The 26280-nt window shown below is 37.9% G+C and overlaps 1 pseudogene; it reads left to right on the top strand.

Moving 5' to 3' along the window:
* Window positions 1–3987: 3987 nt before the first annotated feature.
* On the top strand, window positions 3988–25412 carry LOC121316702 (annotated as a pseudogene).
* The last annotated feature ends 868 nt before the right edge of the window (window positions 25413–26280 follow it).

The following is a 26280-nucleotide window of genomic DNA, read 5'->3' as shown; positions in this document are numbered from 1 at the left end:
CTCATGTTAAAGAATTTTGGTGTCTTTTTACGAACTCCTTCCAAGTTCTAGTTGTTTGTGAACTCTAATTTGTTAGAAATTAAACAGCATTTACAGGGCAGTTTATTTACATCCCCGATACCAAATTCCGCCCTCGTTTAAGCCTAGTTACAGTACCAACAAGGCACTGTGTGTAGGATCTAAAGAGCAGTAAAATGTTATAAAAGATACAAAGAAATGTAAAACATCATGCACTGTTAGAATCAACCAATCTTACAGCCACTAAATTTATAAAAAAACATTTTACTTAGTGCATGATTTTGAACAGAGCCATATTTAATGGATTTTAAAACCCAAGCAACATTAGTCAGAAGAACACCAATTCTCCTTTTTTATTTTGAAAATATAAATATATTTAGGCTTATGTTGCATTTTACTTGTAATATAATGGCTATATGTGTTTGTATGGGTACATTATTCACAAATGTGTACTGTAGTTAAGGGTTACACTACTACTCTACTCTACTACTCTTAGATCAGTTCAAACTTGTTTTAATGAGACGAAAGACATTTAATTCAAAAACAAGAAAACATTGAGGAAACAGTGGCCTCTAGTGGAGAAATAGATTATGCAACACTGCTATCATTGTTGCAATGAAGAGTTCTGCTGCTGAATCCTGATCACGCTTTTATTCAGGTTAGGTGCTCCAACTGATGGTTGTGTTTCACAAACGGACTGCATTTTTAGATAAAGTTAAGACATTCAACATTCCTAGAACTTAGACAAGCAAAACTAACAAGAAAGATGCACAGTTATTTACTGTTTAAAGGTTTAATAACACGTGGTGTTTTCAGATTAGTGGAAAACAGTTGTTGTGCATTGGAATAAAAGAAAAGACCTGAATTGGTGTGCTTAATGATGTATACTACTTTAAACCACAGTGTAGTAATACCTTAAAGAATCGGATGTCTTATCATAAATATAGTCATTAAGACCAAAGCCAGTTTTATGAGGACATTCTGACAAGGCAGCATGGGACATGGGACCAAGGTCTATCAAAACATTGATTGTAGCACATTGTTGGTGATGAGAACTAGACTTCAAAAGAGTAAATGCAACTAAATACATATTTTTGCACAATCTATGTAAGGTGTAGAGTTAGGGTTAGGGTTAGGGATAGGGATAGGGGATAGTGTGGCAAGATAGAAGACCACTCACATCAAATGTAGCAGGAAAGCGTCAAGAATGAGAGTCAGAAAAAGCAGCAGTTTAGATGCTGGTGCACACGTTTATTAAAACAAATAACAAAAACAATCAGGACAGTGCTATCACGGTGTACTACCTCTCTCAAACAAATGGTTTCTCCTTGTTTACATGTGGCCACTCCCCAGTTAGCATCAATTACCTAACTGGGGAATGCTCACACCTGTGAGTGCTGGCAGGGACAGATTTAACCCCATCCCTGCCAATCTTACATTCCCACACACACTGTTTACAGCAGCAGCAATCTGCCTTTACCTGGATTTGAGCGCTTGTCTGGACAATCTGAAGTGCCAGAAATGAACAACCTTCCCTATTCCATTCAAATATTGTGACAATGTGACCTTTCAACTAGGGCTTCCCAACCCTGGTCCTAAACAGGGCCAGGATACATTGTTATATAGTTTGAATGGAATGTGGAAGGCTCTCCAGTCTCAGAGAGAGATTAAAAAAATACATCAGCTTAATGTTGGACAAACAAAAAGAGTACATCTGACACGCAGCGGACACAATGTTTCTGTCTGTTCTCTTTATTATAAGAAACCCTTCGAAATTCTGCATTGAACTCGCAGTGAGCACACAACACAAGGCACTGGTTCACTTTATTCAATCTAGACAACAAATTATCTTTTTTTTTACTGAAGGAATATTATCATGAATGTAAACACACAAATACTTTACTGTCAAATTACTATATGAATTGTTCTGTTTTAGATACAGTACTTTTTTCAGTGTAAAAATGACTCTGAATGGTGCTGTTCATATGTTCACATAGTATAGGGTTGTACAGCCTGGGAGCACTTATCTAAAATGAAGCCATATAAACACAACTCTTAATAGGTAATGCGTAGTGCCCACTTATCAAAACAAACTTTGAAAGCATTTGCCAGCTAATCCATGGGCCTGTTCGATCACGTAGATTGTATAAATCAAATTAGGTTAATGTTCAGGTTCTACAGTAACTAAATGCTGAAATGGCCTGGATAGATCAAGCATTCAAACTGTATCCATGCAACTGCCTGACTGCAGCAGCACAAGTACTAGTCTCTTAATGTGGCATAAGTATATTATTATTATTATTATTATTATTATTATTATTATTATTATTATTATGTGTCGTTAATAAACACAGTGACACTCTTGAAGGTGTGGGGTTGTGCTCAGACACGCTAACGTGAGAGACCTGGCTGTCCGGTACCCACAGCGCACCTGAGGCCTGGGTTAGACTAGCTGATGGAATAGGAAGCCACTTTTTCAGGAACAGTGGCTTGAAACCTGGTCCCAGGAGACCTAGCTTGAGGCAACTTTGCTGTATCAAACCCCATCTTCCCTGGTGTGCCGTGCAGCGGCCTGAAACCGTGTCTCCTGAAACCACTTCCAAGCCACAAGGCGGTTTTGTGTTCCCTCAGCTTTTGGGCAACCACACGCCGCATTGTGTGTTATTATGTATTAAATATCGTGCGTTTTACAACAGCTGTTAATCCAGATATGAATTCACTATGAAATAATCGTCAATTGATTAAGCAATATGTGTGTGTTGCCGTAAACCGATTATACTTTTCGGTGCGTTGTTGGGTGTGTTAGGCACTTGGCAGATCACAGTGCCGCAGCTGCGCAGTAATTAAAAATAATAAACCATGGTGTATTGCCTTATTTATTAATTTATTTATTTATTTATTTTTAAACCGTCTCATGCCAAAAGAAAAAGGTGTATAGTCTTGAGACAACAAATACAAAACTTTTGAGATGATGCTGAAGAGATCTAAAAAGTGCTGGTACCTTGACCAGACCATTAGTACCCTGTCCACCCAAGATATAACGACTCATTGAACACTTCTGATATTCATAGCAACCGCTGTTCATAGCGCTGTTCATACTTGACGTTTTTAATAACTGTGGCATGTACACTTTGCTAACAAATGAATGCAAATGAAATCAGAAAGTACTGTACAGCGAGGTGTTACGTGTTGCACAGCGTAACAGTATATATACCCTGCAGGTAAGTGGATAAAGCTGCAAAGTGCATCATTCCATGCCCAATGAATCATTCGTTCTGTCATTAAACTGTAGAGGTCTGATGAAAATATAAAAATAAACACATAAACAAACAAACAAACAAACAAATAAATAAATAAATAAACACACCTGTCAATGAGGTGTTGATCCACCATTAGTTTATGTGAACAATAACCATTCCTTGCGAACGCTCTTTTTGAACAGCCTGACTGAAACTGACAACATTGAGATGCACTGCAAACACACAGGAGAGATAGGCGAGTTGTATACACTGGGGGTGACGTAAAAACGCTGGAGTTGCATGTTGTGGACATTGTCACGGATTCACCAGCGCTGCATGACAGCGGAGAAATGAAAGCCGTGTTTCTGATTCGTATCCCGTTTTAAGGAAATCTTCTGACACTCTGCTGAATTGAAAAGTGAGTTCCTAGGTGCAGTTGACGACACCCCTATTGCACTCCCGTTACTACACGGACATGTCATGTAACAGGTGAGTAATGCGGGACAGTATCGATTTATTTAAGGCATCTAACGCCAGGCTCGTGTTTATGCGATGCAAACCTAATATTGATACAGACTAGTATCAAGACACGTTTCCATGTTTTTCAGCAAACTCGGATAAAAGTTGTTAGCGCCCGGTGTTCACCGCACCCAATAGACTCGCCTGTTTTTCATTTGATGACGAAGTAGTTTCGTCTTTGTAAAGAAGTGCTATAGAGAAGGAGGAAACACGCTGCTATGTCAGACCTGTCAGAAGTACAGTCCTTGTCCAGGTTGCAACAAGTGGAGCTCAACATCAACTCAGACAGTTTATCACGGGAGAACAATACAACTTAACTTTCTGATTTGGCACTATGGCTTCATTCGGACTCCTTGTTATTATTTTAAGCTGCAGCCTATATCTGCCGCTGTCTGCTTTTAGGTTTCTGTGCCCTGAGATTTGCAGCTGTACTGAAAGCACAATCAACTGCTCCAGGGAAACTCAGCTTGCATCAAAAAATGAAAACGCTCATATTAATTTGTAAGTATATTGTAGCCTAATACTTTTTTTTTTTTTTTTTCATATCAAATCACCATGTATCCTTATTAGGTTACACCACTGTACTGTATACCTGGTAACGTTCTTGCCATCTTAACCCAGCGCTGATAATGTTAAATGTTAATGTTTTTTTTTAAACCAATTTAAATTGTAGGTTGAAATAAAAACCTGCTGTATAGACAGATTTGAAAGTTAAATAAAATGAAGTTAAATAAAAAAAGGAACAGTGAAAAGGTGTGTGTGTGTGTGTGTGTGTGTGTGTGTGTGTGTGTGTGTGTGTGTGTGATTGTGTGTGTGTTTGTCATCAATAAGTAATTTAGTTCATTTTTAAATAAGTCTAATTCTAATGAGATGCTGTACCAATCAGTTATATACACAAGCAAGCATTAAGAAGCAAAAGGAACCCCACCTTCAAACCACAGTTACACCTGCTAGATTCAGCAGCAGTATTAAAACAGGGTTTACTGCAGTAGTACAAGCATAGCACAGAAATGTGTTGAAGAACCTAGAAGCATGATGAAGCATGGTTAACTGGGGCACACACACATTCATGAAAAGCGTTTATTTTTTCTTTAGATTGTATGATATTTGTATTGCTGTACAAAGAGTATATTCAAGCCAAAATCTCGGAATTGTCATATAAAGCAATAGATTTATTATAATGAAAGATGTTGTATGAGATGCGCGAGCTTTGGGATTGACCTTTGCCTGCTGTTTGATTGAAAACAATATTGTAGATTGCTGCAGTTGCGCATTTCTAAAACACTTTCATTATCATTGTTTGTCTGTCACTGGCCAGTCGGAGTAGCTCCAAGCTGCTTTTACTTCATTGCATTTTTTTCATTGCTGTTTTGAGATGCATTAGAAATTGATCCTGTTCATTTAGGACTGATAAGATTCATGTACATGGAGTAAATAGTGTGTTAACCCCATTAGGTACGGAATTGAGCGGCTCAAGTATCATGAGGAAATTGACAATTGGAATGACCAGATCCACCCTGTCAGTACATTTGCAACCCTGCTTCATGCACCTCATTGCAAAACTAAGGAAGTTACCATCAATTTTATTTGTGGGACACATATTTCCCCATGTACCTTAAAGGCTTAAGTCAGATAGAGGCTACAAAATAATAAACCCTGTGATGCGAAACAAATTCACCATATCCACTCGTTGCATTTCCAATGACGCACATATTTTCTACATTCCTCCGTGTGACTGCTTGCCTTGAAACATAACACAGGGCTGCAGTGAAATGCAAAGCAATTGCCTGGAAGGAGTCTGGTGAATATTGTAATTAAAAACAGATACGTTGGATTTGTTTTCTGCATGACCTAATACCATTTGCAAGGAGCTATTTTTACATTGAATGCCACTTGACCCTGAACGCACAAACAAAGCATTAAAATCAATTATCCTAATACTCAGCAGCAGCTTGATCCCCTTATCACTGTGCTGCTGTTCTTAGCTTGTTTATTCTTAACTGCAATTGAGAATCTGCAGATTTGTCAAGCACTGCACTGTAGATTTAAATTGTTTCCTGATACCCTGTCACCATTCTCACTTGTAGCGTCTCAGCCTCGCTCTGGTAGACTGGAAGCTAACCTAATATGACAGTGTGTTTGAAGGAATAGCAGTTACTATAAAATACATCAGTTTCGACTAATCAGATGTACTCAGAAACAACCAACATCTAAAGAAATACTGATAACAATGTGAGAGCGTGGAAATGAGCTTACAAAGCCCTCTATCTGTTACTGCCAAGTTTCAAGGAAATAGGTACTATCATTAGAATGACCTCTCTACGAGAAAACGCAGTACTCCCAGATTTGCTGGGTTGTTTTTAAATGCATAGGTAAGAATGCTTAGTGATTTCATTTATTCTTGTATTAATATTTTTCTGCTGACAGTGCTGTGTGATGTTCAGCTGTGATACGTTTTAATAAATCAATGTTTTTTCCTATGCAATGGCAATGCCTCCGCCTCCTCCTGATGTAAAAATTCATAGCTGATAGTGTAGTACTTTTCATGTATTGTATTTCTGTGTCCACAATGCCATGGGCTAGAAGAATCTGAGGTAATTCTAGCCATAAATACACTGTTTTGTGACAGCATTTAAATTATCTCTCTCTCTCTCTCTCTCTCTCTCTCTCTCTCTCTCTCTCTCTCTCTCTCTCTCTCTATATATATATATATATATATATATATATATATATATATATATATATATATATATATATATATATACACATACACACACAGAATTTGAAAGAATAAGCGCTGACGCGCACTTTTAATTATACAAAATAAATAAAAACAAAACAAACACCTAGCTCCTTCGGAGCTCTTACTAAACATTTGATGCAGATCCCTGACTAGCTCTCAGGATGGCTAAGCCATTTACCTGGCATAAAAACAAAACACACAGCATTTCACACAGTACCTTTTTCATTACGATTACACAAACCTTCAATCAGGCTCCTTCACACAGCAGCAGCCCTGAAGGACCTGTCCGCTTTCTTTATATACCCTGCACCTGGATCTAATTTATAATAGCCAGGTGCAGGTCATAATTAACTAATTAAACAATTAAACAATTATGTTTTTAGCAGGGAGGATATTAACCCCCTCCATGCCGTGTTACTATATATATATATATATATATATATATATATATATATATATATATATATATATACACACACATACATACATACATATATCTCTCTCTTTAGAGAAAAAAATCCAAGGAAGTATTGTTTTTAATACTGATGTGTTGTAGAAAATGTGTAAACCGGGCAGTTGAATTTGCTTTATTTCTGGCTAATTTATGGGGCCATGTGTATTTATTTAGAGCACAGGCCGACTCGCTGCAGCACTGGGACCTCTGTGAAACTTTCTCCTACCTGGCACTATGTCAGCCTGCCCTGGAAGCTGTAACTGTAGCTGGCAGTGCGCTAGCCTTCCATGTGGGACTTTGGGGGTATCTTTGAGCACTGTAGCGCTGGGTGGGTAGTTGGTTGCTGTCTGGTGTGTTACTGTTCTTTGTTTAAAGTAAAGCCTTCTAAATTAATGTTTTTAATCATGGCATCATAGTCCCAGCAGTGTCAGCACCAATCTTACCAGTCCCAGCAGTGTCAGCACCAGTTTTACCAGTCCCAGCAGTGTCAGCACCAGTCTTACCAGTCCCAGCAGTGTCAGCACCAATCTTACCAGTGCCAGCAGTGTCTGAACCAGTCTTACCAGTCCCAGCAGTGTCTGAACCAGTCTTACCAGTCCCAGCAGTGTCAGCACCAATCTTACCAGTCCCAGCAGTGTCAGCACCAGTCTTACCAGTCCCAGCAGTGTCAGCACCAGTCTTACCAGTCCCAGCAGTGTCAGCACCAGTCTTACCAGTCCCAGCAGTGTTAGCACCGGTCTTACCAGTCCTAGCAGTGTCAGCACCAGTCTTACCAGTCCAGCAGTGTCAGCACCAGTCTTACCAGTCCCAGCAGTGTCAGCACCAGTCTTACCAGTCCTAGCAGTGTCAGCACCAGTCTTACCAGTCCCAGCAGTGTCAGCACCAGTCTTACCAGTCCCAGCAGTGTCAGAACCAGTATTACCAGTCCCAGACCACTCTTCTCAGAACCTAAGTGTTTGAGGCGATCCGTGAGGTTTATAAATTGATCTGACTCCAATGTGGAAGAGATTCTTAGATAGATGCCTCTGTGTGAACTGAGGTCTAATGAGTATATAATTGCCACTCTCCAGATCAAGAAGTACCCCATTAATAAAACAGACTGTCATAAGATTTTTATTAACTAAATGAATAAAAGTGCATTTCAGCAGTGTTCATTGTACCCAAACTTGCAATCTATTGTAATATGATTTACTGCATTAAAACTCTGCCTCTTATTGGCTTACCAATGGGTAAATGGTGGCTGGAGATATCAAACACTGATGGTTAAAACACTGGGCCCTATTCAGAAAGCTTAAACTCAGGAGTTATTACAATATGTTTTTCTTTAAATAACTCATCAGTTAATACTTTGTGAGCAGAGCCCAGTATTCAATTGTTTCTGCAAACAGAAATGTCAGCTCTTAGCAGGACAGAATAGGCTCCACTGCAGATAAAAAAAAATAAGAAAACATTTGGCAATTCTGTTTCACTTTTTACATTTAGTCACTTCACGTAAAAAAAGTCTCTGTTTACATGTATTCAATAAACAAAACAATAAAGCACAAAAGCAAAGGGATTATTATAATTACTGTACCTTTAAGAAGCTGAAACAAGAATGTATCACCAGCCTCCAAAGCCAGTTTGTGTGTGTGTGCGGGCGCGCTTTGTTGTTGTTGCTGATTAAACCTGTTAGCACATACTCACGGTGCAAAAAATAAATACAAAAATATTTTGTGTATTAAGTTCCTCTAGCTCAGAGTTATAAGGTTGGAAACTATCTTTAAAATCTTGTGTTAAAAGTGAGTAATAAGCACTGACTGTAGTATATTGTTGTTTCACTGTGCAGCACACACAGTGCTACTAATGAGTAACTATGCGCAGTCTATTAAAGTTTAAATCTATACAGAAGGTATAAGAGGGTGTTAAGAAGAGAAGTAATCCAGTCTTTGACATTGCAAATAATTTCTTCTTAGTCCTTCGACCTGGGTCACATATTTACTTCCTGCACTGAAACATAATGCAGTAACTAATAACCTTCTGATACAGTCTAGTATGTGCTTTAGCACCAGAGCAGGACACTTATTTCTGACAGGCCTCAAGGTGCAATGTCGGTTTTCTCTCATTAGGAGTGAGTCACAATGTATTTGAAAGTACGGCCAATGTGTTCCACAGAAGTATTGGAGCCGTCTATAATTGCATGTGATTTAGCTTTTGCTTTGTATATACGGGTGCAAGAAAAATAATGCTGTTTTTATTTTTAACTGTCATGGCCTTCAGCAGACTCAGAGCAAGAATTATCCAGATATCAATTTGGCACAGAGTGTCCTACAGCCCAGTCTCATTGTATGTTGCAGTCTGTGAGTCCTGAATAGAGTGTCTTACAGCCCAGTCTCATTGTGTGCTGCAGTCTGTGAGTCCTAAATAGAGTGTCTTACAGCCCAGTCTCATTGTATGTTGCAGTCTGTGAGTCCTGAATAGAGTGTCTTACAGCCCAGTCTCATTGTGTGCTGCAGTCTGTGAGTCCTAAATAGAGTGTCTTACAGCCCAGTCTCATTGTATGTTGTAGTCTGTGAGTCATGGATAGAGTGTCTTACAGCCCAGTCTCATTGTGTGCTGCAGTCTGTGAGTCATGAATAGAGTGTCTTACAGGCCAGTCTCATTGTATGTTGTAGTCTGTGAGTCATGGATAGAGTGTCTTACAGCCCAGTCTCATTGTATGTTGTAGTCTGTGAGTCATGAATAGAGTGTCTTACAGGCCAGTCTCATTGTGTGCTGCAGTCTGTGAGTCATGGATAGAGTGTCTTACAGGCCAGTCTCATTGTGTGCTGCAGTCTGTGAGTCATGGATAGAGTGTCTTACAGGCCAGTCTCATTGTATGTTGTAGTCTGTGAGTCATGAATAGAGTGTCTTACAGCCCAGTCTCATTGTGTGCTGCAGTCTGTGAGTCATGAATAGAGTGTCTTACAGGCCAGTCTCATTGTGTGCTGCAGTCTGTGAGTCATGAATAGAGTGTCTTACAGGCCAGTCTCATTGTGTGCTGCAGTCTGTGAGTCATGAATAGAGTGTCTTACAGCCCAGACTCATTGTATGCTGCAGTCTGTGAGTCCTGAAGAGAGTGACTGTCTTGTACTTTGAAAAAGCTGTCAAACAGACTTTTGTACTGCAATGTGAAATGTGAGCGTTGACACTATCAAACCCCATAGAAACCTTTCCATAATGCAGATGTACTTTATATATATATATGTACTAAACATACATACATTCATACACACTTTTATAGCTTGTCCTTTTTACAAAGAATAAGCTACTGACATACACTAAAATACCTGACACCTGTGTTATACCTCTGAAAACCATTACAACCTCTCTGTGGTACTGTATTATTCCCAGTAATTGAATGTTAATATACTTTTTGTCCTGTACAGTACAGCTATTGAGAAGCCATGCATCCAGAGAAATTCATATCGTGCACATCATTCTGGTGTTAAAGATTTTTCTGTTTAAAATACACAACTGATAAAATACACAACTAACTGGTACAGTACACAACTAACCAATACAATATACAACTGACCGATAAAATACACAACTAACTGATAAAATACACAACTAAGAGATATAATGCACAACTAACTGATACAATGTACAACTGGTCTCCCGGCGAGACTCCAGAAACTCCAGATCATTTAGATTACCAATTGTAATGCATTCTTACGTTAAGTAAGTTTTCTCTTACAAGTAAAACAAGGTATGTATGGTATATGTCTCCCAATGTTATATTTTCAAAGGTTGGCAGCTATGCCATTGCAGTTTTATTCCTTCCCCTGGTTAATAACAATGTCTTTGTCTTTTGTTTTTGTTTTGCTTTTCCCAGGAGATTAACTCATCTCCCATTCAAAATGATCCTGAGCTTTACCTTTGGAGGACTGAGCAACGTGTCGAGAATGTAAGTTTAAAACACATCTATTCTCTTTCATACATGCTTTTGGTGAGACAGAGACATTTCGTGTCTATCATTCATTCTGATAATATGGCAAATTATGTGTCCATACAGCATACACCTCTCTACATAAAAGACCATTTGGATTTGTGTTAAAGGGTGATTGTAGATTCAGTCTCAAACCATCAGAGAAGGCACACACTGAGTTTCATTGTAATGTAGAAAGGCAATGAGGCAGAATTGATTATATTAGTGTATAAGTGGTGTTCTGTGCATATTTGTGTGTTCATCTACTTCTCTTTTTGTAAACAGAGAATATGTAGTGCAATATGCAGTACTTCCTCTATTTTGAGTATGTGATCGTTCACATTCGGTTATTTGCAGCGGCAGCAATTTCATTAATCATTAAACAAATTAACAAATTATGCAGGTTTGACATTGACAAGATGAACTCACAGGAACAATTTTGCCTCTTTGCAATCATGAACGTGGGGAAAATAAAAATAGTTTGCATGGGGTTTTATTTATTGTAATTTATTATACAGAATCAGCAACTATTTACAGTAGTGAACGCTGAATTTCTGATGAGACAGGCACTCTGGGTGTCCAGCTATAATGTCGGTGCCATGTGAAATTGTGGCAACTGTCAGTTAATAAATGTAAAAATCTCTATACACAAATGTTCATGCATTTCTTTGTATACGTAGAATCCTATGGTTTGTTTTATCACATAATAATAATCACATTTTCTCGCATAATAATTTTACTGTGAACTCAAGTAGTCTGCAGTAAGGTTGTCTGTGGAGCAGGTGAGTTATATGGGAGGGTTTTGTTTGTCTTGTTCTGTGTTTGCTGACTACTGCCTGCTTAAAACATGATATATTCTCAGATTATTTAAACACGTAGTGTAAGGCATCAAGTGTGAATTAAAAATAAATGTATGTCTAAAATAAAAAAGTTAAAATCTGCAAGATCTCATGGGCATGAACTCAAAATAACACAAACAATGATTGGAATTAATTGTTTTATGGAGAGCTTACCTTACACCGCAGATATAAAGGGAACTGCTCAGCTCTGTCATGTAAAACATGTGAATGTAAGGTAGCAGCTGTATGTGTGTTTTGGCTTATTTTGCTGCCTACAAAACCCCCTGAAAACGAGGTGATCTCGACTGCACTGACTGCCCGTGGAAAATCGTTTTGTTACCTTCTGTCCTGTGTATAAATTAATACATGGCTCTTGGGACGTTTTGTCCCATTAGTTGTGCCAGAGGCATTCATTTCACCAGCAACACATTGCAGCTGTCATGCTAAACTGTACTGATGACTGTGTTTTCATAATGACACATTCTTAACAGCTACACCTATGTGAAATACACCTTTTTTTCATGAAATAAATTAAAAGTAAATAAAAACTGTACTGGTAAATTGGAATATATTGTTGTAGTATACATGATTTCCTGTAGTGTGTAGAACATATTTTTTTCACAGCATGTGCCTTTCTCAGAAGCCAATGTTTCTATGGCAACTCCTTTTTTCTGACTACATTAGGATGTTGGTTACATTCCCTGAATAACATGTTCAAATGAAACTGGAAACGAAATCCACACAATACCAAGATCATCTATATAAAGCTGATCACTGGAAGAGCTGCAAGTAATTGACATCCGTAGCCAACATGTATTCATGTTGATTAATGTTAGAGGCACAATGTCATCTGAAGCTCACCAGGGTCTTGATTTATGTCATCGATCATCATAGATGCTTGTAAAATATTTTAAGTGCATTTTTACCGATTTGAAAATACAGGCAACGGGATTATTTACATAAGATCTGTAGTGCATGTCTGTCTAACGGCAGTACTTTTCTTAATGAGTCCACCAGGCCTACTCAACCCTATTGCAAGTCCATTAGCAGAGCTGTAATAAGAGTTAGAGATTTACTGGGACACTGTGGTCCAAGATACTTCATGCAGAGATTTTTCACGTCTTGTTATAAATCCTGGAGGAAACCAGTCGCAAAACAAACTAAACTAAAAGAACACCCTCTTGTTTGAGTGGTAGTTCTATCTGAGACATGCCACCAGCCACTCCTTCAGGTATGTATAGGATAAGGCTAGAACAGTAATATTATTGCCCGTTTTGGTCAGTAATGGGGCTGCTGTTCTAGTGTTCAGTTTGCTTCGTTAAGCGTTATTGTAATTTTTCTACACAAAAGCATAAACAATGTTGGCCTGAAGGTGGTTTTAAATGAAATTTTTAGAAAGCTTTTTTTTTTTTTTTATGTCAGTTGATAGATAGTTCACAATGTAACTAATTCTCATTTGATGCTTGTCTTGTCTAGTCGTCTCTTCAGCAGCCTGGCTTTAACATTCTGCAATGGTACAGACACATTCATTTGAAGTTTTCCTCAATGAATACTCATGATTTGTTTTTGTGTGTTTAAAGCATAGGCCTAAAGTTTCATGAACTGGAATGCTGGTCCAGACTATTTGCTACAGATGGGGCGGGGGGGGGGGTCGGTATAGCCCCCTTCCTCGAGAATATTTTGGACAATGGCTGACCGGACCTAAATTATTCTGAATCAATAAAAGAAAACAATAACATTGGTTTATTTAAAATGATGTAATTTGCAACTTGACTTTTACTCGACTGTAACATGTACGTTTTATTTTTGTGGGTTGTACAATGACTGTCGCGGGTGTTCATGTTTTAATGTCAGTTTGCTGGTCTGACCTGCGAAATGCGGGTCACTTGTGTAAATATTTTGTTTTATTGTGAAATATCTTGAAATACTGTACCTATTTCTGGACCATGAAATTGAGCAAAATTAGCATTTTTTTACAGTGAAAAAAAGCCCAGGTAATAATGTAAAAAAGTGGTCATTACCTAACCCAGAAAAAAACCCAGCTGGAGTAATAGAAAGTTAAAGAGCTTTAGTATTTACAGCCTTAGAATAGACCCCCTTTTAATTGTCGTTAACTGTTTCACTTTAGTGTTAAACATGAATACGTTACAGTTTTGTTGCATTTAAAAACATGGTGACTCCTTGTGGTGGGGTGCCTGGCCCATGTGTGTGTTTTATGTTTATATTTTGCATGTGGTGTATTAATGTTGGTGTATATGTATTGGTGCACGGGACATAATGGGGCTTTGTAGCATGACTGATTCAAAATATATGGTTGTATTTAGACACGGGGATTGCACAATCACTTCATTAATTGCACAAATTAGTTCACATGCTGGGATTCAAGTGAATGATTAAATAGTAATTGAATCCCAGCACAGCTGTATATATAGAGTCCGTTTTCACGCACACAGGGTTGGGTGTTTGTGAGTGGAGAATGAGAGTGAGACAGAGGATGTAAAATCTAAAATAGAAATAAACAATTGCTACATGTGCTGGAATACCAGCACGATCCTTGTTTATTTAGTGTTCGTCAACCGTTCGACTGTTTGTTTTGTGCCCTTTTGTTTTGTGTTTTGTTAAAAGTCTGCTTGTTTGTTTCACCGTCTGTTTATTTGTTAATAAATATTGAGTGCAGCCATTGCTTTACCCCATATTCACTCTGTGTGTTTCTGTTCCGGTTCTGATGTCACCACTACAGCCATCCTTGTGACAGTCTTTTTATTAGGTTTTGCGCTGTCTTCGTACCTATATAAATACACAGGTTCTCAATTTCTTCTGACATGTGCAACTATTACAGAGTTGGATTCTACATGGTCTTGGCTTTTTAGAAAGATATAATACAGCAAGTCTCTGAAAATGTTATACCTCCCCGGACCAGCCCTTCGAATCCTTGGCTTGCAGTCTAGTTGAATCCCAGCAGTATGGACTCGACTGACACGCAGGGGCAAGGCGACCCCAAACCAGTTAATTTGGCAGGATGGCGCAGAAGGAATGTTCTAAAGTTCACAGAGAAAGCAAAGCGGTATTCACAAAATGGAATGCTGAGTATATACTATAAACTCAAAACACCAAACCGTAAGATCTCTTCTGACTAGTGTACCTTAATATAATAAATCCCTTTGTAAAAACTAGGTGTACAACCTTGTTACTTTACCATTGCTGTATCCTGTGTTTTCTATATTCACACATTATGGTTCATGTAAAACTGGGTCATAAGTCATGCATTCTGTACTATACCCAAAATACAGTCACTGCGATACTCCACAAAAGAACAACATTGTGGCTTACATATTTCTAACTGTATTATTCCTATTGCTGTGCTTTATTTGTCACATAATCTGTACATCTAGCTGCAATCTTTTAACATGAGCACTTAGCTATTGCAATTAATTATGCAAAATAAATAAACCCAATAGAGAACTCTTTGCACAGCAGTCAAGCATTCTAGTTGTCGAGCACTGCACATCGATGCTAGAAGTCATTAGTGTGGTTTCTAAAAATGGTCTCATTTGTTTGCTTAACAGAGTAGGTGAGGTGGGGTCCAAGCATGATAATTATCTGGGTCTGATTTAGTGAACCCTATTCTAAAGCTAGTACAAAAGGATTAAAATAATTAAAAAGTATAAAACTAGCAAGAAAGAAGGAGTGGTTCAATTATTATTTTGCTAGATTATTGCTTGTTATAAAATCACTGTTTCAATCATTTCATTCCTCTGTAAATGTGTCTTTGCCCATAGGCTTATATAATAAATTCTAACAGTGCACTGGGATCCCAGTATACAGATCTATACAGTAGATCCCAGGACCAGCCCTGTGGTAGCTTTCTATTGGCTGCTGAGATTCAATGGACCCCTCTTGCCTTTGCGTTAAGAACACAGTGTTAATACATATTTAGTACATTTGTTAAAGTACTTCTGTTGTATGTATTTTTTTTACAGTGAAATTACCCACAGCAACTCAGTTGAGAGAATAAAAACACAAGCTTTTGTCTACCTTCCCAGCCTTACTGAAATGTAAGTACAAGTCATTTATTTAACATGTTCAAAGCAAAGCTGAAAGACAGGTGTGCCTAGTGTAGAAAGGCTCTCATGCTGTTCCAGATACTTGTAGGCAGATATCACAAGTAGTCCTGATTGCAATGAGCCCCATACTCACTTCTCCACTCATTGCAAACCAGATGGATCATGGCGATAAACTGTGAACACTAAACTGAAAATAAATTAACTTGTCCCAGTTGCAATTCATCCATTTGTCTTCAGCTTCAATAATTAAGTGTGTTGCAAGTGATGATAACTGACTAAGATAAGTGACAATGACTAAGTGACAACTAATTTAAACTGAAGCAACTCAGTTTATCACTATCAGGAACATACTTGCCTCTCAACTGTACAGCACTGTAATGGTTTGGCATCTTTGCCCATTAAACTGAATGGAGTGCCAAGTGCTGGAAGCAAACCGATAACTTCACAGATCAAAAACAAGCATCTTACCATTCAACTAAACAGCAAGCACTCTAGTCCAGAGGAAACTACTGTACATGCTTATGCTGATGTCAGTATTATTAACCCATCAGCCGCAAGGTGTAGAGCCTTTACAAACTTTAAAATCACTTTTGCTAAATAAATATTCAGTCTCCCCATGGATAGAATGACCAAGCATTTGAACAAGTCTGCAGCAGCAGCCTTGACTCAGTGAAAGACATTCGCTGCCATCTACTGTATATATTTCAATTTTTAAAGAAATATTTGGACTGTATTCATTTTTGTTGTTGTTTGCTTTTTCTCTCATTTTAGCTTAATTCAGAATACAAAACATCTTGTGACGATTGAACAGGAGGCGTTTGTAAATCTTCCAAAGTTAAAATACCTGTAAGAATCGTTGTGAGTTTGTTTTTTTTGTAACAGTTCCATCTTTTTTTCTAAAACATTTTTATAGCAATTTAATGACCGGTCATCACTTGTAGTTTTTTTATAAATAAATTGGGCACAGGATTTAAAGATGACATATTTATAATATATATTATTTGGTTTTCTGTCCATACATATAAGATGTCACATATTTAGTATTTCTGTTCTTCTATTATCAGGAGTATTTGTAACACTGGAATAACTATATTTCCTGATTTAACAAAGATCTTCTCTATGGAGTCCTATTTTTTCCTGTGAGTATTGAGATACATCATTAAAGTGTTTGTCAACTCATGCATCTCGTCTCAGCCTTAATATGACTACAGGCAGAATTATTAATAGCAGTTAGATTGGAAATGGGTTAATTCACTGTTGAGAAATACACCTCGCAAATCATACTGCCATTTTTTTTTTTACATTTAGTTTAGATTTTGATTTCTTATAAGTAGGTTGAATATGGCATTTCAACCTCCTAGTTCTGGAAGTAGCCACAGAATCATGCCTGTTTGGCTGACAGGTTGGCACACTGGGAAGCATATTTCATTCGGGGATAAATGTTGTTTTTTTTACAGTTAAAACTACCCCTCTGGGGAATGAAAACAAATGGACATTGAAAAAGGCAAGGTTTCTGATGAAGTACAGTGCATGGGAGGCAATGCAGTAATAGAATGTTTCTGATGAAGTACAGTGCATGGGAGGCAATGCAGTAATAGAATGTTTCTGATGAAGTACAGTGCATGGGAGGCAATGCAGTAATAGAATGTTTCTGATGAAGTACAGTGCATGGGGGGCAGTGCAGTAATAGAATGTTTCTGATGAAGTACAGTGCATGGGAGGCAATGCAGTAATAGAATGTTTCTGATGAAGTACAGTGCATGGGGGGCAGTGCAGTAATAGAATGTTTCTGATGAAGTACAGTGCATGGGAGGCAATGCAGTAATAGAATGTTTCTGATGAAGTACAGTGCATGGGGGGCAGTGCAGTAATAGAATGTTTCTGATGAAGTACAGTGCATGGGAGGCAATGCAGTAATAGAATGTTTCTGATGAAGTACAGTGCATGGGGGGCAGTGCAGTAATAGAATGTTTCTGATGAAGTACAGTGCATGGGAGGCAATGCAGTAATAGAATGTTTCTGATGAAGTACAGTGCATGGGGGGCAGTGCAGTAATAGAATGTTTCTGATGAAGTACAGTGCATGGGAGGCAATGCAGTAATAGAATGTTTCTGATGAAGTACAGTGCATGGGAGGCAATGCAGTAATAGAATGTTTCTGATGAAGTACAGTGCATGGGAGGCAATGCAGTAATAGAATGTTTCTGATGAAGTAAGTGCATGGGAGGCAATGCAGTAATAGAAATGCATGGTAAAAGGCACCATTGACTTTTATTCTCGGTCAGACTTGAACTGGATTGTGCAATGCTGCAGGTTTAATGATTGAAGATTGCTGGTTGCGTAAAAAATGTTGTATAGCAGGTGTACAGTTTTAGAAATGTGTAACAAGCACACTGATTATGTTTCTGCAAGATTTAGCAAAGTTATACTTGCAATGCAATTGGCGGCGTGGTAAACTTTTGACTCCTTGAAGTAACAGTGTGAGTTGTTAGTTACTTATTTTGCAAGATAAACTGCAATACATGGCACAAATTGCATTGTTATTAAATATCTAGATTAATCTGGCCCATTGTGCTTCTGAAGTTGAAGACCTAAATCATTTTATTTAATGACATTTAATGAATAAGTACCCTATTGAAAAAGGAGAGCTCACAGTGAGTTATGTTACTGTAGCATCTCGGTTTAGGGTTTAGAAATATTTACTCAGCAGCACTGCATAGAAAACAAGTTATTAAACAAGCTACAGTAGGTCTCTCAATGGATGTGTATGCTGTAATAATAACTAGTAATAGCTTTATTTCTCCAGTGAGATTTGTGACAACATGCGTATAACAACCGTACCACCCAATGCATTTCTGGGGCTGGCTGAGGAGTGTTCACTAATGTGAGTATAGCTTCAGGAAGGTAAAATACAGATCTTTTTTTATCCTTTAGGGCTATTTTCTTGATTTGCCAATATAGCAGGTAACTAGTTAAAGGTGTAGTGGTCTGCCATATGTACATGACTTATAATGATTACACTGTGTAACAAATTTTTATTTATTTTTTGGTTCCTGGGTAGTAAGTGTTATTTCCTAATTGCTTATGCCTCAAAAGTATAGAAAATGGCTATTATTCCCCACAAACTTTGCTTTTGTAACCAGGACAGTGATATTTTGAAATGTACCTATTTTCCAGAACATTCCAGATAGATTCAGTGCTGAGTAAACTTGGAGTAACTTCTAGCACTTTCCAGAACTTTCCAGTAATATAAATAGTAGTATAAATACAGGGGCCTTAAGCCCACCTGTTCAGTTTAGTTCCAGCTGCCTAGCAGAGTACGGCTGGGAGGTCATAGGAGACTTCAAAATGGTGGCATTCCTGATGGGTCTCCAAGGCGGTTTTGCCAAGTTTCCCTGCTATCTTTGCCTTTGGGACAGCAGGGACACCAAGGCGCACTAACGCAGGTGGGACTGACCACAGCGGACCGAGTTCTCTGTGGGGAGGAACAATGTCAAGTGGGAGCCACTGGTGGACCCCCGGAAGGTGCTGATGCCACCACTGCACATCAAATTGGGCCTTATGAAACAATTTGTCAGAGCTCTAGATAAGGAGTCGGCAGCCTTCAAGTACCTTCAAGACTTCTGAAAGTGATTTACAGTATAATCGTAAATCCCGAAAAACTACTCGCTTCTAAATCTTTTATAGTCATTTTTGTATTACTTTAGTATAAATACATGTTAATTTGGATTCATATGTTGTTTTTTTCTGACTTTATGTGAACGAAAAGACAGTTTTCTCATTGGAAATAGGTACATTTCAAAATATCACTGTCCTGGTCACAAAAGCAAAGTTTGTGGGGAATAATAGCCATTCTCTATACTTTTGAGGCATAAGCAATTAGGAAATAACACTCACTACCCAGGAACAAAAATTGTGTTACATAGAGTTATTAACACATATTAAAACAAATGCTAATGCTTAAATGTCAATTGTGTACTGTTTTTTTCAGGAATCTATTTAAAAATGGATTCAAAGACATACAGGGCTATGCGTTCAACGGGACAAAACTGAATAAACTGTACGTATATTTTGCTTTATATAACTTTTCACTAGAAACAAATAGTGTATCAAAGGTGACCTCTCCTTGATCCCATCCACAAATGAACTCCATGAGAACTGTGTCTCTTCCCCCTGGCCCATTCTTGCTTTGTTTCTCACATACCTGGTTTTCTACTTTGAAAAATTGTGTCTGTAGAGAGTGGAGTGGCAGAAAGACTTGGAGAATGTTACTGTGAGAAGACACTTTGATATCACCTTTGAAACTCTGAGTTTGTATAATGGATTGTATTACAGTTGGCTGATTAGGGACGCTTCTTGTTTGTGCCTTACCATTCAGTGCATGTACAAGTGATCTCAAGTTACCAAAGTCTTATAAGTAAGTAGTTTAAAATGTCTGGCATTGAAGCTGTCATGCATGAAGGTATCAAACCCCATGTTAACTGCATTACATTGACTCCAGTTACAATCATGACCCATTGGAAACTTCAAACATGTTGTTCTGGATGGCTTCAGCTTTAATTGTTTCAGCTATCAAAAATGCATTGACTATTGCATTAGGAGAGCTGTGGCTGCCGTGACAGACGGTATTCACTGTAGGGATCGTGCTCAGGGTTTTCACTCAGTGCATTCCTCCTTGCGACTCACTGTTTTATTGCAGAACTGTTGTTAGCTCCTGTTTTTATCAATCAGTTCTCGGGTGCTGATGCACTTTTCAGACAGATATTTCTTATTTACAGCTCTATATTATTTACACACAGATATGAGAGTAAAGGCAGACAGACAAGTAGAGATGGTGGAACATTGTGATTTGAAATCAAAGTCTTGATTTCATTGGTTAGGTAAATACACCTTTTTATGGAATTCAATATGGAGCATACGAATATGGGTGATTCATCTATGAATTGTTAGTCAATTCCACTTGCATGCATACCAGTTTATTCACAGAAAAGCCAATGCTGCATCATTAAATCAAACAACATATAATAACATTAGCAAGCAGGCATACAATTTAACAGAAAAAAACAAACATTAAAATATAATTACTGTCAACTCTGTCTTACATTACAAAGTAGTATAAAAAGTGAGCATTACAAAGAAAGGTTCTAGTTAAGTATACAGCAGTGTGCGCATTCATTAGAACACTCCATTGCTTTTGTAGTTTTGATTTGTTGTTAATGTGAAATCATGCCCATGTAATTGAAAATCTTGGGAAATTGTCAGAATAGTCAAATGAGTGATTGTCTAATTTCATTGATTACTTTATTAGTCCACACATGTAATTAATTTAAAATAGTAATAGAAAAGGAACACAGAGATACACATGGTAAAATGCAGGAGACTTTTTAGAAGTTGTTAATGCGCCTATTGTTTCTATATCACTGACAACTAACCGGAAAGGTTTTCATTGTAGGTGTTGTTACCGTGATCAAAGAAATTGATAAGATCTTGTAGGTAATGTTTCTCACCAAAAGTAGTTTACTGCACAGAAAGCAGAAGTCTAACAGCATCACAGTACAGGGAAATTCAAAGTACAGGGTGACCTTCAACAGCACTGTGAACACTATGTAACACAATTTTTGTTCCTGGGTAGTAAGTGTTATTTCCTAATTGCTTATGCCTCAAAAGTATAGAAAACAGCTATTATTCCCCACAAACTTTGCTTTTGTGACCAGGACAGTGATATTTCAAAATATCACTACTTCCAATGGGAAAACGGGCAAATGTGTGTCTTTTCGTTCACATAAAGTCAGAAAAAAACAACATGTAAATACAGTATAATCGTAAATCTCAAAAAACTACTCACTTCTAAATCTTTTGTAGTCATTTTTGTATTACTTTAGTATAAATACATGTTAATTTGGATTCATATGTTGTTTTTTTCTGACTTTATGTGAACGAAAAGACACATTTGCCCGTTTTCCCATTGGAAATAGTGATATTTTGAAATATCACTGTCCTGGTCACAAAAGCAAAGTTTGTGGCGAATAATAGCCATTTTCTATACTTTTGAGGCATAAGCAATTAGGAAATAACACTTACTACCCAGGAACAAAAAAAAAAAAAAATTGTTACACGGTGGAATCATTCAAGGGAAGGGACTTCTCCAAAACAGCAGTATTAATACACACATCATAACGCTACTTTACTAGATACGTCATTGACCAATCACGGGCTGCCACCACCCTGTCCTTAACCAGAAAGCACACATTGATTCATACATGTCTTCCTTATTCTATATAACTAAACGTACTTAACTCCAAGATCCAGTTTCAGCTGACATACATATAACTAAACTTAATTATCTCCAAGATCCAGTTTCAAATAGTCATCAGTAAAACACATATCAGTGAAAAACCCACATAACTGTTTACAACCACCTTCTGCCTCAAGCACGCACACAGTTCTGTACTCAGTAGTTTTCCACTGCTACCACTTTATTCTACTGTGTGACACCACAGCCGTTTCCCCTAATATTTCTACAGTGGGTATATAAAGGATATAAATGACCAATCTTGAGGTGTTTAATGCATTTACATACTACTGTATGAAAATGAGAACATTATCCATTGAACTCTATTTTAATTATTAGGTATCTTAATAAATCTGCCCTATGTGATTGTTGTCAGAAGAAGACCACAAGCATGAAGTGGGGACAATAATACATACAGACAGTTTGGAGAGATACTTGGGTGTTCTTCCTAGCAAGCAATTAAAATATATTTAACATAACCCAAAATCTACTTGGGACAAGGTGAACGTGATTGAATTGTGAAAGAGCTGAAGCTTTGTGCTTTTGGTGTTTGGAACATTTACCGTGGCAGACTTTAAGGAGTGACTTGTGCATCTGTTTCATTGAATCAATATACTTTCTTTTATATCCCCAGGATTCTTAAGGATAATAAATATCTAGACCAAATACACAACGATGCCTTCAGGGGAGCAACAGGACCTGAGTTACTGTAAGTTAGTGCTGTTTGCATGAGAAATAACATTTAAAGGTTGTCATTTTTAAGTATTGGATTTAAGATTGTGCATCCTTAAAGAAGCACTGACAATAGGAAGCACACAGGTTTTCTAAAGATAAAACCTGCAGAATTGTGAGGAAAAAAACCCAAGTGATTTCTGTTGTTTTAAAGAGACATTTCTGCAACACCTCTCCAAGTTCTGCCCACCTATGGACTTGAGTTGGTGAAAGTACTTATTGCTCGGGACACTTACTCACTGAAGACACTTCCCCCTCTGGACAAGTTTGTTTATCTACAGGAGGCTAATTTAACATATCCCAGTCACTGCTGTGCCTTCAGAAACTGGGACAGAAAGAAAAAGTAAGTGTGTCTCTGAACAGTACTGTTAAACCTTACAGTTGTTAAAATTACTTAGCAACACACATTTGGATGCTGAAAAGGTTTAAAATAAAAAAAAATTAGTTTACCAAACCTGACACTGCTTTCTCACAGCACTATTGAAAACCTTTTTTTATTGTTGTATGGGAGTGATTTAGATTTTTTAAAACCCTGAAGCTGCTTTAAAAAAACAAACAAAAAAAAAAAAACGTTTGTACATTTAAAACCCAACACTGCTAGGCTAATGTGGCCCCACTAAAATTAGAAACCTAGGAGTGCCTACTGTGGGTACTAAAGGGTTGTGGAAGAAACCCTGGTGAATCCTGGCATGTATCTTTAAGAAGCATGTCTGCAGTCTTGCTATCCTGCTTATGTTTTAGAAAGTGAAGGTTCAACTAATTATATTTCATGGCGTTTTGAGTGGACGGTGATAAAGCTAGCAGCACAGGTCCTTTGGTCCTATTCTACTGCTTTAAAAATAATTAGTATTAAAAAGCATACTATATATACTATTAAACTATTATACTACGTGTCATGGTTTTCTAATATGTACAATGTGTTTGCTTTTTTTCTTCTCCCAGGAGTTCTTCTATTGCAACATTTGGTAACCTTTCCAATAATTGTAAAGACTATACAGCTCATGACAACGTGTAAGTCACACACAAAACACTTCAAACCACCTGCAATTTTCTGAGGCAGTATTAAAAAACAAAATATCCGGTTATTAACTTCAATAAGCTTTAGAGCTTTGCTGCCACTCAAATCAATGCAAATAACATTCAAATAGTGCAGCTGTATTGAAAATACATTGCTCTGAGTTACAAGCAGAAAGATGTATAATTTACCTTCTCATAAAGAGAGGCAAATTAAATATGTGGAAATGTTTATTTGTGAGTGGGGGGGGGGGTGGGTGGGTGGGTGGGGGGGGGGGGGGGGGGGGGGGGGGGGGTCTAAAAAGAAGATTTGCTTGATTTAAATGAATAACTGTTTCTTTTCTTTATTTTATTTTTTTTTTGGGTGGAACTTGGAACGTCAGTGATCTGACTGATAGTGACTATTCGGTAAACATGGATTATCTGTATCCAGAACTGGAAATCTGCAAGACAGAAGTTCACTTTAGATGTACGCCAGAGCCAGACGCGTTCAATCCCTGCGAGGACATCCTGGGCAACGACTTCCTTCGAATCCTTATCTGGATTATAAATGTCTTTGCCATTGCTGGAAACTTTGCTGTACTGCTTGTTCTGCTCACCAGTCACTACAAGCTCACCGTCCCAAGGTTCCTCATGTGCAACCTTGCCTTTGCTGATTTTTGCATGGGCATTTATTTGCTTCTCATCGCTTCTATTGATTGTATATCAAAGGGCCACTATTACAACCATGCAATAGAGTGGCAGACTGGTGCTGGCTGTGGTGCAGCTGGGTTTTTAACAGTGTTTGCCAGTGAACTCTCAGTGTACACTTTGACAATGATCACACTGGAGCGCTGGCACACCATTGCCTATGCCATGCAGTTGGACAGAAAGCTGCGTTTCAGACATGCTGCCATCATTATGATTGGGGGATGGCTGTTTTCACTCATAGTGGCTTTCATGCCCATTTGGGGCGTAAGTAGCTACAAGAAGGTTAGCATGTGCCTTCCCATGGATATCGAAACTGCGCCAGCGCAGGTGTATGTTATATTCATTCTGATGCTCAATGTCATCGCCTTTATTATAATCTGTACCTGCTATATTAAAATCTACCTAACTGTACGCAATCCGGAATTCGCAACCAAAAACAGCGACACTAAAATTGCCAAAAGAATGGCAGTGCTCATTTTCACAGACTTTCTATGTATGGCACCCATAACTTTCTTTGCTATTTCTGCAGCGTTCAAAGTGCCACTAATCACCGTGAGCAACTCCAAGATTCTGCTGGTTTTGTTTTACCCCATCAACTCTTGTTCAAATCCATTCTTGTATGCAATCTTCACAAAGCCATTTCGAAGAGATTTCTTTGTGTTAATGAGCAGGTTCGGCTGGTGCAAGGCACAGGCAGACTTCTACAGAATGCATAGCTTCTCAACTCAGAAATCCAATATAAGAAACACTTGTTCCTTGAGCAGTGCCAATAGAAGCTCTCCAGCAATGTTAAACTTGACTACCTTCAGGTGTCAGTGTCCTACAGGAAATGGAAAAGAAGAACCCTGCTACAAACAACCTTAATCGGAGACGATAGGGTGCACCCTGGGAGTGCATCTTGAGAACTAATTTCAGGGATTTTTATACAGATCAGATTCCAGTACAGTATTAAATGACATTTTCATAAAACTGGTTACTGTAATGACAACCTGTGAAATATGAAGAAGAGAATCTGCTGTATATTTTTTAAATAAATCGTTAATGTTAAAGTGTAATGGTTATGCTAAAGAAGGATTCAAGTTTGGCCATGCGTTACTATAGTGTACCAGTCCTGTTCCACTATGTTTCTAATATTTAAAAATTGAAACAATAGTCTCTAGTTGCTCTGTGATGTCTTGTATTTATTGTAAATCTTTTCAAAAACTTTATTGTTTGAAATGTTGAAATTGTTAAAACTTGCAACTGGTTTTAGAGTTGATAAGCAGGCGAGGATGTCGTTGATATAGAATGCTTATGCTGGGGCAGTTGTTGTTTGGTGCACCTAAAAAATGTACAGTAGTTTTGGTATTTGACTGTTCAACGTTCGTACATTGTTGGTTCTGTGCTCAGTTATAAACTTGAGTCAAAGATGTTTTGGATGATTTTTTTTCTTCACACTGATGTGAATTTTCAATAAAAGATCATGACCGTTATCCGCAGGTCAGGGGTGGTCAAATGAATAGCATTACATCCTGGAGGAAGCCACTTCATTCTACAACTCAATGTGTTATGTTGTAGGACCACCAATTTCCAAACTAGACAAAACATTTGACATGTCTTAATACAAACAAAAAACAGTTCTTCAATCTCCATCAGGAACAAAGTGACAACGAGTACTTACCAGTAATAATAATAATAAAGCACAATGCTGAACGAGCACAAACAGCAGGATAAAACCAAGTGGCAACCACG

The sequence above is a fragment of the Polyodon spathula genome, chromosome 6, assembly GCF_017654505.1.
Source record: "Polyodon spathula isolate WHYD16114869_AA chromosome 6, ASM1765450v1, whole genome shotgun sequence".
Classification (NCBI taxonomy): domain Eukaryota; kingdom Metazoa; phylum Chordata; class Actinopteri; order Acipenseriformes; family Polyodontidae; genus Polyodon; species Polyodon spathula.
Note: the sequence above shows the minus strand (reverse complement) of the source record. Positions and strands in the feature narration are given on the sequence as shown.